Genomic DNA, 19,856 nt, shown 5'->3' on the forward strand with positions numbered 1-19,856 from the left:
ATTCAACAACAGGACTTATTTTTAAAAAACTAGTATAATACTTTATACTTATCCAAAGAGTACTGCTCAAAACCAGAGCCTATCAAATAACATTTTAAAAGTTAAAAAAATACAAACTCCCATCTATAAAATAAGTATATCATGATGATATAATATACAACATGAGGATTATAGTTCATATCATTGCATTATATAGTTGAAAGCTGCTAAGATAGGAGATCTTAAAATTTTTTATTACAAGGAAAAAAATTGGCACCATGTATGATGATAGATAAATTTATTGTGGTGATCATTTCACAATATGTACAAATATCAAATTATTATGTTGTACACCTGAAACTAATATGTCAATTATATCTAAATTTAAAAAACCCAAATCCTTATTCAATAATATTTTACACTCGAGAGATGAAAATCTTCAAAGTATTCCCCATTAATTCCATAAGAAAGTTATTTATGTTTGGTCCAAATCTGTACAAAAATTGTTGTAGCAATATAAAAAGTATGCCTTTTAACATCATAACAATCAGCCATAGTGCTGGGGGGTTGGCTCAATGGTAGAGCTTCCACCAGCCTGTGGATGTCCTGCGATGGATTCCCAGTCAGGGAACACAGGAGAAATGACCATCTGCTTCTTCACCCCTTCCCCTCTTCTTACTCTTTCTCTCTCTCTCTTCCTCACCCACAGCCATGGCTCAATTGGTTTGAGCAAGTTGATCCAGAGCACTGAGGATGGTTCCATGGCCTCACCTCAGGCACTAAAATAGCTCAGTTGCTGAGCAACAGAGCAATAGTCCCAGATGGGCAGAGCATCACTGGGTAAGGGGTTTGCCAGGTGGATCCCAGTAGGGGTGCATGCGGAATTCTGTCCCTCTGCCTCCCCACCTCTCACTTAATTAAAAAAAAAAAAGTCAATTCTAAACAGGATAGACCCTTCTACTAAAAGTGTTTTTCCCATTTTCCCATTTGCCAAACTGTTGTACTAACATTGGGAAGATCTAATTAAAAGACTAATATGTTTTGGAGTTTTTTCCATTTATAACTAATTTTTCCTATTTTAAATACAATACTCTATAAAATGACTCTTACCTTCTAGAGTTACTGTGTGGATCCAATTCAATGTCAACAAACATTTAATTTCAACTAACTACTGTTTGCCCAATAAAGATATGCCAAGGATTGTGTAACCTGTTAAACAGCATAAATGGTAACATCGACTTTCTTAGTCTATTGCAAATAAAGAGAGAAAACAAAATACTGAGGAAGAGAATCACATTTATATATTTTTGATACTGAACTATAGGAGATTCGTCTTAAAATTCTTAAATTAAAAATTCACAAAACCCATTTATTATTATTTTCTTAATAGCTAGATACAGGTTATTTTGCATATATTACCTTGTTTTACTCCCCTAGCAACCCATAAAAAGAAAGTGCTTAAAGAGTTATAGGCCCTGGCCGGTTGGCTCAGCGGTAGAGCATCGGCCTGGCGTGTGGGGGACCCGAGTTCGATTCCCGGCCAGGGCACATAGGAGAAGCGCCCATTTGCTTCTCCACCCCCCCCCCTCCTTCCTCTCTGTCTCTCTCTTCCCCTCCTGCAGCCAAGGCTCCATTGGAGCAAAGATGGCCCGGGAGCTGGGGATGGCTCCTTGGCCTCTGCCCCAGGCACTAGAGTGGCTCTGGTCGCGGCAGAGCGACGCCCCTGAGGGGCAGAGCATCGCCCCCTGGTGGGCAGAGCGTCGCCCCTGGAGGGCGTGCCGGGTGGATCCCGGTCGGGCGCATGCGGGAGTCTGCCTGACTGTCTCTCCCCGTTTCCAGCTTCAGAAAAATACAAAAAAAAAAAAAAAAGAGTTATAAATAGTATCCTTGAACTCCAGAGTTATTGACAGACCAAATCATTCTTCATTAAAAGAGGCCATAGGTCTAAGTAGCAGTGACTTTCCTAGGTTGTCCTACTTGATGTAATATGCTTCGCTAAAGAAGAAGAGACCCAGATTCCTCTAAGGTCCCAAGATATCTCTAGAACAAGCAACTGGACTGAGTTTATCACTGGAGGTTAATCAGATTTTATCCTCAGGTGAAATTAGAGGATAAACCCAATCTACTCTGTTTTGCAATTGCATTATTACAGTGGAACATTCATATAATGCATAGTCTGAACAGAAATGCTGTAGAGGCCCTAGCTTTTTGGCTCAGTGGTATAGCCTTGACCCAGCATGTGGAAGTCTTGGGTTCGATTCCTGGTCAGGGCACACAGGAGAAGCGACCATCGGCTTCTCCACCTCTCCTCCCCCTTCTCTCTCTCTCTCTCTCTCTTTCTCTCTTTCTCCCGCAGCCATGGCTTGACTGATTCGAGTGCATCGGCCCGGGCGCTGAGGATGGCTCCATGGAGCTTCCATCTCAGGCACTAAAATTAGCTCAGTTACAAGCATGGCCCCAGATGAGCAGAGTATTCCCCTAAGATGAGGATTGCCAGGTGGATCCTAGTGGGGGCACATGTGGGAGTCCATCTCTCTATTTCTTCTCCTCTCACTTAAAATAAAATTAAAAATTAAAAAAAGAAATGCAGTAGAAAGTAACAGAACAGAGTAACATAATATGACACATGCAAAAATCCAACAAAAAATGTGAAAAAAAATGAAAAGTTGCAGAACATAAACAGTATATTATGTACATGCCACTTAAAATATGCAGAACAATATTTTATATAGATATATACAGTAAAATTATAAATATGTAAATGATAATGTTCAAGAATAAATTCAACATACTTGTATGTTGGGAAAGGGGGAAAGATGATTGACATCAGGGAAGGGACACAGAGGATTTTAACCAAATCTAAGATATTTTATTTCTTTAAATGAAGATCTGATATAATTATGGCAAAATGTAAAATTTGTTTGCACTAAGTGTGGATGATCATATGCATATCTTTGTTTTATTAATTATTATACTTTTAATATTTATTTCATAAATTTAATTTAAAAATAAATGGATATGTGCGTAATGGCAGGGAGACAAAGAAAACATGCTACTTAAACCACTTTCTCTTGGAAACTAGCAATTTATTGCACATCACTCTGATTTTCTAGTAATCTCTTTATCATCAGAACAATGTCAGATTTTCCTGAAGACTGAAAAAAATGTATAATATTGAACACTTAAAATGACTCCATTCTAGCCTGACCAGGCGGTGGCGCAGTGGATAGAGCATCGGACTGTGATGCAGAGGACCCAGGTTTGAGACCCCGAGGTCGCCAGCTTGAGCGCGGGCTCATCTGGTTTGAGCAAAAAGCCCACCAGCTTGAACCCAAGGTTGCTGGCTCCAGCAAGGGGTTACTCGGTCTGCTGAAGGCCCGCGGTCAAGGCACATATGAGAAAGCAATCAATGAACAACTAAGGTGTTGCAATGCGCAATGAAAAACTAATGATTGATGCTTCTCATCTCTCTCCGTTCCTGTCTGTCCCTGTCTATCCCTCTCTCTGACTCACTTTCTGTCTCTATAAAAAAATAAAAAATAAAAAATAAAAAAAAAATTAAAATGACTCCATTCTAAACTGTATGTTCTCATTTAATCATTCCAAAAGTTTCGTGATATAGTTAGCAATATCCCATTTTTCAGTACAGGAAACTCAGAGGCAAAGTAATTTGCTCAAGGTCAGACCAGTATGGCAGAACTGAGATTCAAACCAGCGCAAGTGTGGACCCAAAGCCCATTGTCTTTTGTTAGTACTATACTGGGAAACCATAAAAACCAGATAGAGGAGGAAGTAAACAACTCAAATGGGCAGATTAGAATGAGAAGAGCTGGAGGTATCACGAGACTCAGTCTGAGCCTGTTTAGGTGGAGAAATGCTTTGAAAAGATGAGATCTGAGTCATGCTTCAATTAAGATCTCATTACAGATTTAGGATTATAACATGGAACAGAGGTGGTGAAAGTTAGAAAGGGAGTGTGAATTCATGGAAAAGGAGGTTCACTTCCTCGAGCTAGAATGGAGAGTGAGAGAAAGAAAGAAAGAAAGAAAGAAAGAAAGAAAGAAAGAAAGAAAGAAAGAAAGAAAGAAAGAAAGAAAGAAAGAAAGTAAGGAAGGAAGGAAGGAAGGAAGGAAGGAATGAAGGAAGAAGGGAGGGAGGGAGGAAGGAAGGAAGAAGGGAGGGAGGGAGGGAGGGAGGAAGGAAGGAAGGAAGGAAGGAAGGAAGGAAGGAAGGAAGGAAGGAAGGAAAGAAAGAAAGGAGAGAATAGTCCTAACGGAAATTAAAAGAGAAGAGATCCAAATCAGAAAAAAAATTAAATGATAGAAAACATATGAAGGTTATAAAGATATAAAAATAAGGAAGATTGAAGAATCAAGCATTAGCTTCTGAAATTTGAATCAAGCCAAACTTTTGAGGCAGAAAGGAGAGCTGAAGCATCAGATTTCAAAGGTAGGAAAATTGGAACAAATAATTATATTAAGAAAAAATGGGGAGCAGAATTGCGGTTTATTTCTCGAGGTGAACTGGAATACTCTTTTGTAACATGTATTAAAAGACTCTATTCCACATAAGAAAACTTTGAAAAGTAGAACAGGGGAAAAACTTCTGCTTCTGTTTCCCAGGGCCTTCTGTAAGTACTTAGGTGGGTGTGTTTGGGTGAAAATATGAGCTTTTTTATTTAACACCTTCTGATCCTCTCCTACCCCCACCTGAAATCTTAATACTGTGTTTATGACAACACGATCATTTCTACAGTAACTAAAAAGCTGTCAGCAAAAGTGGACTATTACTTAAATTGAGGAATAAGCAATTTTAAAAAGAATAACTCTTTAACCACAAAGAACAGATTCCCATGCCAATATTCAAAGTGACAAAGCCGAAGCAATGCAAATATGGAAAATGTTATGCACTGGGCATCCCCATCTGACCTTCTAGTGATTGGTTTCCAAGCTTCATGGAAAGATTCCTACAATCTAACCCAATATAGTTAGACTTTAATGTATTTTGCTGACTCCTTGGACACAAATTTATCAATGTGTATTGAAACTTCAACTGAAGGCATCTGGGCTCTCTGTAATAAAAATTATGAGTTCCTTATAAAGGTTGAAGGCAGTCTCAACTCAATCAAAGAAGTAAATAAACTATTTGTTCAATGAATGTTTCCTAGGAGTTCTACGGAAAACCGTTATGTATTACTATTTTAAGAAAGCTATCAGACCATCTGCCAACGTGGTAATAAAAAAGCTACCACATGGTTTTCTGCAGAAAGCTCACTTTCCCTCTCTTTGCTAATTCAATTTCAGAGTGCTTCACCCCTCTCTTTTTCCCATTTGTTGCTACCAATAGGGAAGAGTATTAATATCATTTACAATAAATTATTTATATGCTCAGTAGGTTACAGATTAAGAAAACGAATCCTCTTATCAAGTATGTGGTTCAACAACAACAAAAAAGTACCATATTTCCCCATGTATAAGAGGCACTTTTTTCAAAAAATTTGGGGTCTAAATACTGAGTGTGTCTTATACAGTGGTTGTAGGTTTTCTTACTTGCATTTCCAGAGAGATGACGTCAGCGTAATGGCGCGGTAGGAAGCGATACCGATAAATCTCCCCCAAAACTCAACAAGATCTTCAACCAGAAACAGAAAAACCTATCCTTGGAGCCTCCAGATGTTTTGCAATACACCCGAAGGTATGGTCGAGCGAAAAATTGGCTAAATATATAATCAAACCCTGAAGGAAATAGGGAGTAAGAAATGCTCCGCTTTCCTCACTAACCTAAACAGAGCTGCTTTCACTGGGAACTGAGATTATAGAAACTGAGGTGAGCAAAGCGGGTGAATAGATCCAGGCCGTGGCACAAACAGCCGAACCAGGCTGTGGCACGGAGATCCAAGCCGAGGAAAAACTGTGCCTGTGGCAACACAATCAATAAAAGCTAACACTCGCACCAAACCCAGACAAAGAAAGACAAGTGGGGCAGCCATTTTCCCCAAACTCCTGCTTGGCACACACAGATAGTGGACGAGAGATTCCTCCCAGTGCCTCAGCAGTGGGCGCTCGTGTTACCGCACAGAGAGGCAGGGTCGGGGGCCTTTGTGTGGGCCGAAAGCGGAATCTCAGGCTGCCCCAGCGCCCTGAAAAAGCCACATATGGGGAGGGAGAGCCAATTCCAGCGCAGGAACTTTACTGTGCGGGAGGGGTTTTACCCAGAGGGTGAGGCGGCTGGCCTGATATCCTTGTCGGCGCGCACGGAGAGTGGGCAAGAGATTCCTCCCAGCACCTCAGGAGTGGGAGCCCGTGTTATCCCACAGAGGGGCAGAGTCAGGGGCCTTTGTGTGGGCCAAAAGCGGAATCTCGGGCCACCCCAGTGCACTAAAAAAAGACGCGCACAGGGAGGTAGCGAGAGCTAATTCCAATGCTGGAACTTTTCCGTGCGGGTGGGGGTTTCACTCAGAGTGTGAGACTTCCGGCCTGATATCCTGGTCTGCACACAGATACTGAGCAAGAGTTTCCTCCAAGCACCCCAAGAGTGGGCGCCCGCCCGTGTTACCGGACAGAGTGGCAGAGCCAGAGGTCTTTGAGTGGGTGGAAGCCCCGCCTGACTATGCTAGCAGCTCTGACTGACTGAGCCTTACCCAGAGCCCTGTGCTAAGTGGGAATAGAGTGGGGAGATGCCAGCTCCTTGAGCCTCTTACTATCCAGGCAGAGGCAGCAGCAACCCCATAGTTGGATTATCAGGCTACTAATTGAGGAAGGAAAGACTAGGAGAAAGGCTTCAGGAACACAGACTCCCTCACTGGCGGAGCCTATAAATGCTAATGAGCCTCGACTGCCAACGAGACTGAAGCACAATACATGACATCGCCATAGAGACTTATCAACTGCAAACCTCTACCTGAGCGTGCCAAAGGGGCAGAACCTGGGGTACAGAGTCACCGACCAGGAAGAGGGAGAGAAAAGAAAAAGCAAGAAGATAACCTCTCAAAATCAAGAATAATCTGCAGACTTTATAACCTATCCCATTTTATTATATTTGTTCATTTGTTTCTCTTATCTTCATTCTTGATTTTTTTTTCCTCCTCCAACTTGGTCGTTTAACTCTCTGCTGGTCTTACTCTCTCCTCTTCTTGAACTACACTACCCATAAGTGTTACATCTCCCATTATCTTTTCTTTCCTCTTCCTTTCTCTCTATGAGGGTTGCACTCCAAAACCCTTAACTCTCTCTCTCTCTCTCCTCTTTTTTCTTTTTTCTTCTTTTAGTGGGTCCCTCTTTTTTTTCTCTCTTTCTTTCTTTTCTCCCTCTATATTAGTTTCTTCCTTTCTCCTTTACGTCTCCTCTCATTCAAACCTCAATAACAAACAAATTATCTTATCTTGGACTCAAACTTATGTTTGTGGCATTTTGGGGGGTTTTTACTTCACCTTTTTAACTCACTAGCAGTGCTCCCATCCCTGGCTCTCCATTTTATCTAGTTCTTGTTCCACTAAATACAATAGTAATTTTTTAATTTGTCCCCCCCATTTTCCTGTTTCCCTCTTATTCCTCTCATCATAACTCTTAGTCAACCAACACCTAAAAGCAAATCATTTTATTCTTGAACCAAATTTTTTCCTTATTTGCTTTTTGTGGGTCCATACCCCCTTTTTTTTGCCCCTTTATTACTTCTCCCCAATTCAGGCCCTCCAGTACAGGCATTGTTTGTTCTATTTAGTACAATATAATTCACAGTTCACCACAAGATTTTCTCAAGAAAGAAGGGAGAGGAGAGGAGAGGAAAAAAGGAGGGGGGGAATAATTTCCTTTTTTATTTTTTATTTTATTTTATTTTTCTTTATTTCATTATTAATTTTTAAAAAAAAACCTCTTTTTTATTTTTTATTTTTATTTTTTTAACTTTTTATTCTTTATTAAATCTCATTAATACTATCAACAAAACCACCCTCAGATGCCATTAAGAAAGAGAAAATCGAATATCATGAATACAAAAGAAAGAGGTAACACAGATAGATGAGGAAAAATCTATGGAGAAAAAATTTAATATATTGGAAACCTTGGAGTCAAACAACAGAGAATTTAAAATAGAAATCCTAAAAATACTCAGAGATATACAAGAAAACACAGAAAGGCAATTTAGGGAGCTCAGAAAACAACTCAATGAACACAAAGAATATATTTCCAAGGAAATTGAAACTATAAAAACAAATCAAACAGAGCTGAAAAACTCAATACACGAGCTGAAAAACGAGGTAAGAAGCTTAGCTAATAGAACAGGCCAGATAGAAGAGAGGATTAGTGAAATAGAAGACAAGCAACTTGAGGCACAACAGAGAGAAGAAGAAAGAGACTCAAAAATTTAAAAAACTGAGATAGCCCTACAGGAATTATCTGACTCCATCAAAAAGAATAACATAAGAATAATAGGTATATCAGAGGGAGAAGAAAGAGAAAATGGAATGGAGAACATACTCAAACAAATAATAGATGAGAATTTCCCAAGCCTGTGGAAAGAACTAAAGCCTCAAATTCAAGAAGCAAACAGAACTCCGAGTTTTCTTAACCCCAACAAACCTACTCCAAGGCACATCATAATGAAATTGGCACAAACCAACGGCAAAGAAAAAATTCTCAAGGCAGCCAGGGAAAAGAAGAATACAACATATAAAGGAAGGCCCATTAGATTATCATCCGATTTCTCAACAGAAACTCTACAAGCTAGAAGAGAGTGGACCCCAATATTTAAAGTCCTGAAAGAGAGGAACTTTCAGCCACGAATACTATACCCATCAAAGCTATCCTTCAAATATGAAGGAGAAATAAAAACATTCACAGATACAGAAATGATGAGGGAATTTATCATCAGAAAAACCCCACTCCAGGAATTACTAAAGGGGGTTCTCCAATCAGATACAAAGAACAAAAAAAACAAAGCCACAAGTAAAAGCTCCAAGAACAACACAATAAAACCAAATTTAAACTGTGACAACAACAAAAAGAAAGAGGGAGGAGAGGACGGAGATTAACAGTAGCAAAGGACGACAGAGTGCAAAAGTACTCACAAAATAGTGCACTACAATGAACAGGGTAGGAACCCTTTCCATTACTTAAAGGTAACCACCATTGAAAAAACCACCACAGAAGCACATGATTTAAAAAAGACAGCAACAGAGCAAAGATGTATGGAATACAACCAATTAAAAACAAAAGATAGAAAAATGAAAGAGAAGGATCAAACAAAACACAAAACTAACAGAAAACAATCTATAAAATGGCAATAAGGGAACTCACAAGTGTCAATAATTACACTAAATGTAAACAGATTAAACTCACCAATAAAAAGGCACAGAGTAGCAGAATGATTAAAAAAGAAAATCCAACTGTATGCTGCCTACAAGAAACTCATCTAAGTAACAAGGATAAAAACAAATTCAAAGTGAAAGGCTGGAAAACAATACTCCAAGCAAATAACATCCAAAAAAAAGCAGGTGTAGCAATACTCATATCTGATAATGCATTTCTTGCTTTTTTTGCATTTGTCTTGGTGCTCATAGATGAGGACAAGGCAATGGATTTGAGTTTTGACAGTGATGAGGAGTTGTATGAATTTTATGATGAATAAAATTTGAGTTCAATAACTTTATGTAATGCATTTTTTTTTCAAATTTCAGGACCCAAAATTAAGGTGCGTCTTATACATGGGGAACATCTTATACATGGGGAAATACAGCAATTGGGAAAAAAATGGTTATCTATCTTAACTAAATATTTGTTCTAAATAAAAGAAAGCTACAAATTTCTTACTTTACATTTTTTAATCATGGAAACATGTCTTAGACCCTGTATTTTAATCTGCCAGAGAGCAAGCAATAAATTGACATGGGACATATTGACATTATGAAAGGCAAGTTATTTTAGTAACACTAGCTATGTTACTGGAGAATTCAAGTTTTCAAGGAATTTTTTTTCAAGAATTTTTATGCCATCATTTATGTAAATATATAATATATTAGGACTCTGGCCAATAGCTCAGTTGGTTAGAGTGTCATTCTGATACACCAAGATTGTGGGTTTGATCCCCAGTCAGGGCACACACAAGAATCAACCGATGAATGCATATGGGAGTGGAACAACAAATGGATGTTTCTCTCTTCCTTCTTCTCTCTCTAAAATCAATAAATTTCTTAATAAGTTAGGATTTTTCTAAAGCTGAATAAATGCAAATAAAATGTGAACCACAAAGTGGAAATCTTCCGTTCCTCAAATGTTGGCAACACAGGGAGCTGAGTTAACATAGTTTAGCCAGTACTGTCCATTTCACTACAGAGAAGTTCCTAAGCCATGGTAAAGAGTTAAAGGGGCTTCATTGAATGGTTCCTTCAAAAGCAGCTGCAGAAAAAGCTACCGTGGTCTTTTTAAGAACGTGGAATTTAAGTCAGAAGATTTAGAATTTCTTCTAACCCAAGCTATTTTTACCAGCCAGGTGACCTGGGTTAAATCAATCAGTACTTTTTTCTCCATCAGCAAATGAAATATATACCAACTATGCTTCTCTCACAAGATTATAAGAATCAAATTAAAAAGTCTATGTTTAGACAATTTCATATGCATATACATATATACTCCCTGCCTCGAATAGATTTGTGTGCAGATAGGTGGAGAAAACAAATTTAGAAATTAAGACAAAATGAGGAAAAGCCAGGTCAGCATGTAGAAATGCATGCCAAAAAATATGCAAAGCAGTGATTAGAAGGGGGCTGCATGATTGCTGGAAAGACGGTGGTATTCCAAGACACCAAAGCCGAGAGAGAAAAATAGGAGACACTACAGGGTTCACAGTATCTATAAAAACAGATCAGTTACTGAGACAAGGCCAAATTTTTTATGATAATGAAATATCAGAGAAATTTCTTTAATAAGATCTCAAAAAAGTGTGCACCATGTAAATATAAATCATCAACGTCCATCCAGCTTCCTGGGATCCACACAATGATGATGTGATGCCTTTCACAGGGCAGTTTATTCTCATAAATCTTGGCATAGGCCAACACATGGCTTATAGTGTCAAATCAACGTGTAACTTTTTGGTATATCAAAAAAGGTGGTGCAGGTTGACTGGTCGGTGTGAGCACTTTGTAAATGGGCCTAGAACAGTAGTTTCCAGGATCCCTTTTACATTATTGAAAATTATTATAGACCCAAAGGGCTTTGTGTACCTGGGTTATATATACAGAGTCGGCCAAAAGTAGGTTTATAGTTGTTTGTATGAAAAATATTACAATAATTAATAAATAATAATACAACAATAAACAGTTTCACTAACTCACAACTGTGAACCTATGTTTGCCCTACCCTGTAAAGAAATATATCAATATCATATTGAAAATTAAAACTGAGAAACTTTTAAAACACAAGACTATAGTAGAGTGATGATGTCTTCCTGTCACATAGCCCTTGGAAAACTTCATGGTACACACAGGAAAGAATGAGAAAAAAAGGACAAATAACACCATGGTAATATAGAAACAGTTTTGATATTGTAGGCCACCCAAACACGCCCTGGGGAATTCCAAAGAGTTTCAGACAATACACTGAAAACGGCTAATCTAGGGAAACTGAAGACTTATGCATCCTTTAAGCAAGGCTGCACGAATATTATTTCCTGAAATCAAGCCTTTAATAAAAATTAGGCGGCAATAAAAATGAGATCATATTCCAAAAATATTTTAGAGGGCCGGCATTCTATGTTCTTTTGTAAGAGATTCTATTTACTTACATGATCAACTGGGAAACATTTTCTTATTAAAATTAAAAAACCTAACCAAAAGTAAAACATTACCATGTCTCTAGTTGTAGACAGACCAAGAAAACGTCTCACAAAATTTAGTTAGGATGTCCCAGCCAAATGCTCTCCAGGGGACAAACCACACACATACAACTTTGCAGTCATTATCAGTCACTCATTGCCATAAAAAACATTTTACTAAAGCACTTAAAACTATCTCATTTTAAGCAATGTATCTTTCTGATAAGCCCTGAAACACAAATGTAGCCCCCATATAATTGAATAAATTAAACTGATAGATGCATAAAACTATTAGATATATGCCAAGTAAATGTTGGAAGACATCTCTTGAAAATTATAATTTTGGTCTTGAACCAGTTGAAGGTAATCTATCTTTTACAGATATTAAACTATCTTTGAGGTGCTCTTAAGCTGATAATGATATCATCAGTGAACTAAAGAAAACCTCTTAATTTTGTAGAGTGGGTGGAGTTAGAGCTGGAGGTTTATATGTAACTTATTCAGAAATGATATGTCTTTATCATATAAGGAGTTTGGAGTCAAAATATATGCAAATAACACTTTTCCTTAACTTTAAATCAACTTTACTAGATAAAAGACTATTTATTTAAAACAGAAAAGATCACTAGAAAAAATGAGTTCTACACCTGCCAAATCTAAACTACATCATGTTGGTTTAAATCTAAGAGCAAACACTGAGGCAAAGTAAAAGAAGACTACTTGTTCCAAGTACCAGAGTTCCGAGCAATCCCAACAGCAATTCGTAGACATTGGGATCCAGTCTACCTTTCTTAGGATTCTTTCATTCTTCTGACTTAGTAGGAGATATCTGAAGAGTCTTTCACTCTAACAACCATTAAATTAGCTAAGTACAAGAGTTAGTTTAGTTCTAAATAACACTCATATTCACTGATTGTAGAAAGTAAAAAAAAAAAAAATTAGAAAAGTATATAAATGTAATAAAAACAGTTAATTATTAATATTTTGGTATATACCCTTCTAGACTATAATAGATGTGTTTATAAAAGGAAATAAATATATACATAGAAACTAGAATAAGAGTAATATCTATATGTTCATATATACTAGCATCATGTTCTATTTAGAGTTGTATACTCATTTTTAATTATAATTCTTTAAGAAACATTTTCTATCAATAAACATTCTTTAGAAAGAATTTTTAACTGTATACACCATAAATTAAAATTTTTATTTACTATTAGCCATTTGGGTTCTTTGAGGATGCTTTGAGTACAGATCACTTACAAAATGTATAAATTAAGTTATTATTACCATTGTTGACAGTCCTGGGAAGATTATAGTGCAACTTGAGCACTTATTATCCTTTGCTCTGAAAAGATTTACATTAATATCTGAGTAAATTGTCTTAGTGGAGAGAATAATTAATTTGAAAATTAATGCCTTAACACCTAAACAAGTCAGTTGTTTTCTTAGAAGCCTGCTATAGAATAACATAATTACTACAGAATAACTACCTACAATTTTTCTACTCAGTGTTATTGCCTAATGATATTTTTTAAGTGGCTTGTACTGTCTAATTTTATCAGTCTAATAAGAATCCATGCCTCCTCTTTCTCAGTGCTTTAGGCAGAAATTCCTGTGAGCACGTCAAACGCATGAGCGAACGAACAAATTGGCATAGTGGGAGAGCACACACACAGAAGTAAGACGATGGCTGACCGATTTCCCTAATTACCAGAGGTTTAATGAGACGATAAAGCCCTTGCTAAGGATTTCCTAAGTTTTATTAGAAGTCAATACTGTCTTTCTATTTGCAGAATAAGGGCAGCTCAAACTGGCTCACAAAAGGGTAGTGTCGTATTCCGTTTACCATTGACGGGCTGTTAGTGCCAAATGAAGCAATAATGCACAACATTGCTGAACGTGCAAACAAAGCAAAGCAAAACAAAACATTCTAAAAAGGGGAAGTGATTTCACACGGTAAGCATGACAAGACAATGGGACTACAGTGTCTGACTCTCACCTCTCCTTTAAAATGGTAGCCCCAAGTCTTTACTCATCTGCATATCTAGACCCACAGAAAAAACTAAGTCATATCAATTTTCTTCAAATTCTTTCAAAGCATGTATTTCCAATCAGCAAAGACCTGAAGAATATACTCTTTTCTCACCTAAATGACTTGCGTTTTGCTTAAATTAATCCAGTTGACATCCTTTGTTCATTATGCCCACTTTACTATTATTAGCTCCTTACTATTTTTAGTTTTTTAAATAGCTACATATGATCTCTAAACCCCAAGTCTCATGCTTTTTCTTGCAGGCTGCTCTTACATAGTTTTACAATCATGAATAGTTGTTAGATTTTCTGAAATCCTCCATTTATTTCCAAATCAATGAAATAAAAACAAAGAACAGAATCATTATATGAATCATATGGATTATAAATCCCAAAACACTATCACTTTATTAAAGTTGTCTCCTTCCTTTCTGTATTCACAATTTACTAATATCAGTAGGAAAGTGAAGTGTTAGAATTATTATCATATGATTTATATTCTGACATGGACAGGCACAAATTAAAATCCGTCCACTGCTACATAAGCCCCAGGTATGAAATATTGAGGTGGAAGTAGGATATCTCCACTGTCACTTCCACTTCTCTTGTTCTCTTCCTAAATCTACTTTCACAACAGGAAAATACCATGATGTCATCATAAACTGAGTTTAGTACTACAGCTAAACTATTCCAGAAAGATTCACTGACCAAATTAAAATGCTCAAATCACAGTTTATTGAATCAATTTAAAACATATACTGAAGGCTGACCAGGTGGTTGCACAGTGGATAGAGCATTGGCTTGGAATGCAGAGGACCAAGGTTCAAAACCCAAGGTCACTGGCTTGATTGAGCACAGGCTCATCGGCTCATCCGGCTTGAGTGAGGGCTCACCAGCTTGAGCCCAAAGGTCTCTGGCTTGAAGCCCAAGGTCACAGCTTGAGCTCAAGGTCACTGGCTGGTCACTGAGCAAGGGGTCACTGGCTCAGCTGAAGTCCCCTGTCAAGGCACATATGAGAAAGCAACCAATGAACTAAGGCGCCGCCAACAAAGAATTGATGTTTCACATCTTTCCCTTCCTGTCTGTCCTTATCTGTCTCTCTCACTTTCTCTCTCTCTCTGTCTCTGCCTCTCTCTCACTAAAAAAATATTTTTTTAAATAGAAAAAAAACCTTAAGTGAAGAACAAGGAGAAAGAGATAGGGCAGGTTAAAACACTTAGGACCAGATGTTAACTAGATATATTGTGGTGATTATTTTATAAAATATATAAATATCAGATCATTGTTTTAAACCTAAAAATATGCCTGACCAGGCAGTGGCGCAGTGGATAGAGCATCAAACTGGGATGCAGAGGACCCAGGTTCGAGAACTTGAGGTCGCCAGCTTGAGCGTGGGCTCATCTGGCTTGAGCAAAAAGCTCACCAGCTTGGACCCAAGGTCGCTGGCATGAGCAAGTGGTTGGTTACTCGGTCTGCTGAAGGCTCACGGTCAAGGCACATATGAATGAACAACTAAGGAGTGGCAACGAAAAACTGATGATTGATGCTTCTCATCTCTCTCCGTTCTTGTCTGTCTGTCCCTATCTATCCCTCTCTCTGACTCTCTCTCTGTCTCTGTAAAAATAATAATAATAATAATAATAAACCTAAAAATAAAATAATGTTATATATCAATGATACCTCAACACACAATGTGCCCACACAGACTTAAGACAGAATGCAAGTGGGGTAGGACCACACTACCTGAATCCTTTGTTAGGCAACGTGTATGTACACTTTTCTCTCTCTCCCTCTCCCTCCCCCCACAACACCCCTTATTACCACCCCAGACTCCCAGGCCCCCCCCCCACCTGCAGCCATTGTGGTTATAAATATCAGAGTTGAGATTGAATGAGAAGTTTAGCTGATAAACGATGTCTAAAATAACACGTTCTTTTTCTATCAGAAACACACATAAACATGTACACTTGCTGCAGCTCTAACTCACCAATAACTAACTGAGCAACAAGACTTTGATCTGTTTGTTTCAGGAAAAGATACATCGGATGAGAACTGGTTCCACCAGTGGGTACCCAAGGTAGTCTAACCTGTAAGTAATAAATATTCCATGACTTTATTGGGTCCTTCTTTTTTCTGCATTTATATCCAGTACATGTATACTGTCTTTACTCATTCCTTTGGTGTAATCTATGTCTAGCACACCTCAGTAATTACTTCCTCACTTACTATCAAAACTGAGTTTCATTATCCTTAAATATGCATTTCTATTATTTTCTACAGCAGATATTTTTTCACTTTTATTTTATTATTTTTCTTTTTAAGTGAGAAGCAAGGAGAAGCAGGGAGGCCGACAGACAGCCTTCTGCATGTGCCTGACTGGGATCCACCTGGCAAGCCCCTACCAGTGGTGCTCTGCTCATCTGGGGCCACTGCTCCATTGCTTGGCAACTGAGCTATTTTAGTACCTGAGGTGAGGTCATGGAGCCATCCTCAGCGTCTAGGGCCAACTTGCTCGAACCGATTTTAGTCATGGCTGAGGGAGGGGAAGAGAGAGATAGAGAGATAGAAGGGACAAGGGCAGGGGTGGCAAAGCAGATGGTCACTTCCCCTGTGTGCCCTGACCAGGAGTCGAATCCAGGACATCCACACACCAGACCAGTGCTCTACTGCTGAGCTAACTAACTAGCCAGGCCAAAATTTAACTATTCTTCAATAATATACCAAACATTCATTAAACATATATCTTCTTTTTTCTCCTTTACTTTTTTTCAATTTAATTTTATTGGGTGACACTTAAACATATGTTTTCTAAAGGTATAATAATACCTAGTAAGTACTTTATGCTGATTATGTCAGCTCTTTGGTATTACATACTGTGATGGAAACTCTTTGTTGCCTGACAGCCGCTTTCTTCCACAGAAACAGGACCCATCTGAATACAGACCCACCATCACCATGTGCATATGGAGCTGGGCTCTGTTTCAGGCATGGAAGCAACATCATGACTAGTCACAGGTTCATTGGGGCAATTCCATTCACCTTGTCAGGAATTGGCATTTGACACAGTCCTGGCCAATGGAATCAGACAGTCTGCTGTGGAGATTCTGGGAAACTCTGTCCTCACTGACAACAGAAACTTAGTAAGAACCACTATCTTCTCTGGACATTTTTTGTCTTCATACAATTCTTAGGTCCATAGTAGCCTCTTAAGATTATTGTTACAGTTTATGAAAAGAAGCCAAAAGAACAAGAATGGAAGAGTAGAAATCTAGGAAGAACCAGAGAATTTGATGTCTCTGTCAAATCACTGAATTAATGATCCTTGGAATGACCTATCTACAATATTCTTGTTATATAAAATTTTCCTCAATATTTAAGACACTTAAGGATGAAATTTTCTTCATATAGATTTTTTAAAAATCTTGATTGATACTGAAAAAAAAGACATTAAGTCCTCCCAACATCCTAACATAACAAAACTCATAAATTTAAGAGTGTGATATAAATAAAATTTTGTCATATTCCTAACTTATATTCTTGAATATCATGCTAACTTGACTTGTGATAATACATTTGAAACATACAGTTCAAATGTTTCCATCTTCCTTGGTTCCTATAAGCAGCTCTCTTACTAGCCAACACAGTCTGTGTTCTCACCTTCATTTGTGTTTTAGTATTTTCCCACCACCTCCAACTTCTTAGCCTGGCTTATGATCTTGTTGCCCTTTTTTTCTTTACCTACCCTTTAGTCCTTCAGAATTTTAATATTAATAACACTAGAAAAAAATCAAGTAAACCAATAGGATATATAATATCCATAACCAGCTGTCATTTTCCTTAACTATTCATTAATTTTTTAAAAATTTTGTGTTAGACAAATTATATCATTAAGCTTTAATGACCTCAGTAACTAGTAGTTGCTAGAACTATTGACATCTTCTTCTTCAACTGGATCTTTCTCGTGTGCTATGGCCCAGGGCAGAAAATGCCTCCATAGGAAGGCTGTTACTTGGCAGAAACTACAATGTTCTTTGTGTTGGCACTGGACTCTTTTCTAAATGACTTTGAGTTTCTTCACTTTTTTTTAAATGTAAAATCAGCTGGTATTTACTATCAGTTTCTCTTGAGCCTTACACAAAATTTCTTCATCTTTAAGTATAGGATTTAGGATCTTCATCCAGAAGATAGTAAATAGTCCTTGTAAAGATTTAGCTGAGTCATTTTGATACATTATGTGAACTTACAGAAACCCCAGTGCATTTCATGGGGCACAGAATCTTGCTTATCTCTAAGACTCAAGTAAGACTGTCAGGATGAATTAGTATTAAATGCAACATGTATTATTCCTTCAACTTTCAAGAGATGAGAAGGAAGATTCAGCTTCTCTGTCAAAAATCATTTGTCTTTTCATGTAGGAAAATCAACAGAAGAGTTACTTATAGACCAAAGAGGACACGTTTGAAAAATATTATAGTAACACTATATTTATCTGGAAATCCAACTCATATAAGGCATAGCAAAGAATAGGTACATAAGAAAATAAGGTTTCTGAGCAAAAGCACTAAATATCACAACATCCTTTTGATAAAAGCTGTATACAACACTTCTTATTCAGAACTTATATACTCATATTTTAGGTATTATTATAATACATTTGGTTACTTGTTCTTGGTTCACTAAAGATGAAACTCACATGAAAGTAGATACATTGTTTAAGGAAGAAGAAAAAGGATGGTTTTAATAACATGCATATTCAGAGCAAGAGAAAAGAACAGACAAATAACAAGGAGAAGCCTATTATTTGTTAACTGAATTGGAAAAATTCCAGAATATTTAGAAAAAGATGAAACTACTAAGTATAAATACAAGAAATACAGCTAAAACATTTTTACTAGAAAAGAAAACTTTTACATTTAGATTCTCATATTACTTAATCAACAATTAAAATTAGCCAGATTTGTGAAAAACAATGTTATAGTTTAAAAATTAAAGAATATGAAAACAAATATATTAAATTTCAAAATCAAAATGAAAATAATTAGTTTCTAGTAAGCTTTAATGTGAAATCTACAGAATTAAACTGGAAAACCTTACAGACAAGTATTTTGGTAACAAATTGAAAAAGTCATCCAAGAACGACTTTCAACCAGAATTAGGAAAGGAGGTTCGTCACACCTGCCAAGTCCTTTAGAAAAACCTTTCAAGCCTTCAAATTGATGATTTCCTTGTAATTCCTATTTCAAAAAAAATAGAAAATTATTTGAATTATTTTAAGAATTTACTAAAGGATTCAGATAAAAAAATAAGCAAACACACATAAAATATAATTAATATGACCCAAAATATTATGGAATTTTTATTTTCATTTGGAGAAATAAAGAATACATATTATTTCTAGACATGAATGCTTTTATAATAAAATAGAATTTATTTTTTTAATATTATTAATATTATACCAGATAAAATTTTATTTTTTTTTTCAAGTTTTTTGGGCCCTTTTTATTTTTTTATAATTTTATTTTTTAATGGGGTGACATAAATAAATCAGGGTACATTTATTCAAAGAAAACATGTCATTCAATTATGTTGCATACTCATCACCCAAAGTCAGATTGTCCTCTGTCACCTTCTATCTAGTTTTCTTTGTGCCCCTCCCCCTCCCCCTTTCCCTCTCCCTCTCCCCCCTCCCCCCGTAACCACCACACTCTTATCAATGTCTCTTAGTCTCACTTTTATATCCCACCTACATATGGAATAATGCAGTTCCTGGTTTTTTCTGATTTACTTATTTCACTTCGTATAATGTTATCAAGATCCCACCATTTTGCTGTAAATGATCCGGTCATTATTTCTTATGGCAGAGTAGTATTCCATAGTGTATATGTGCCACATCTTCTTTATCCAGTCATCTAAAATAGAATTTATCTTAATCTGTAAGTTTAATGCAAGACCAATTAAAAAATAGATATATAAATATGGATACAAATATAAACATAACTATAGACATTATACATATATATATTCAGATAAAG

This window comes from Saccopteryx leptura, chromosome 1 (genome assembly GCF_036850995.1).
Source record: "Saccopteryx leptura isolate mSacLep1 chromosome 1, mSacLep1_pri_phased_curated, whole genome shotgun sequence".
Lineage (NCBI taxonomy): Eukaryota > Metazoa > Chordata > Mammalia > Chiroptera > Emballonuridae > Saccopteryx > Saccopteryx leptura.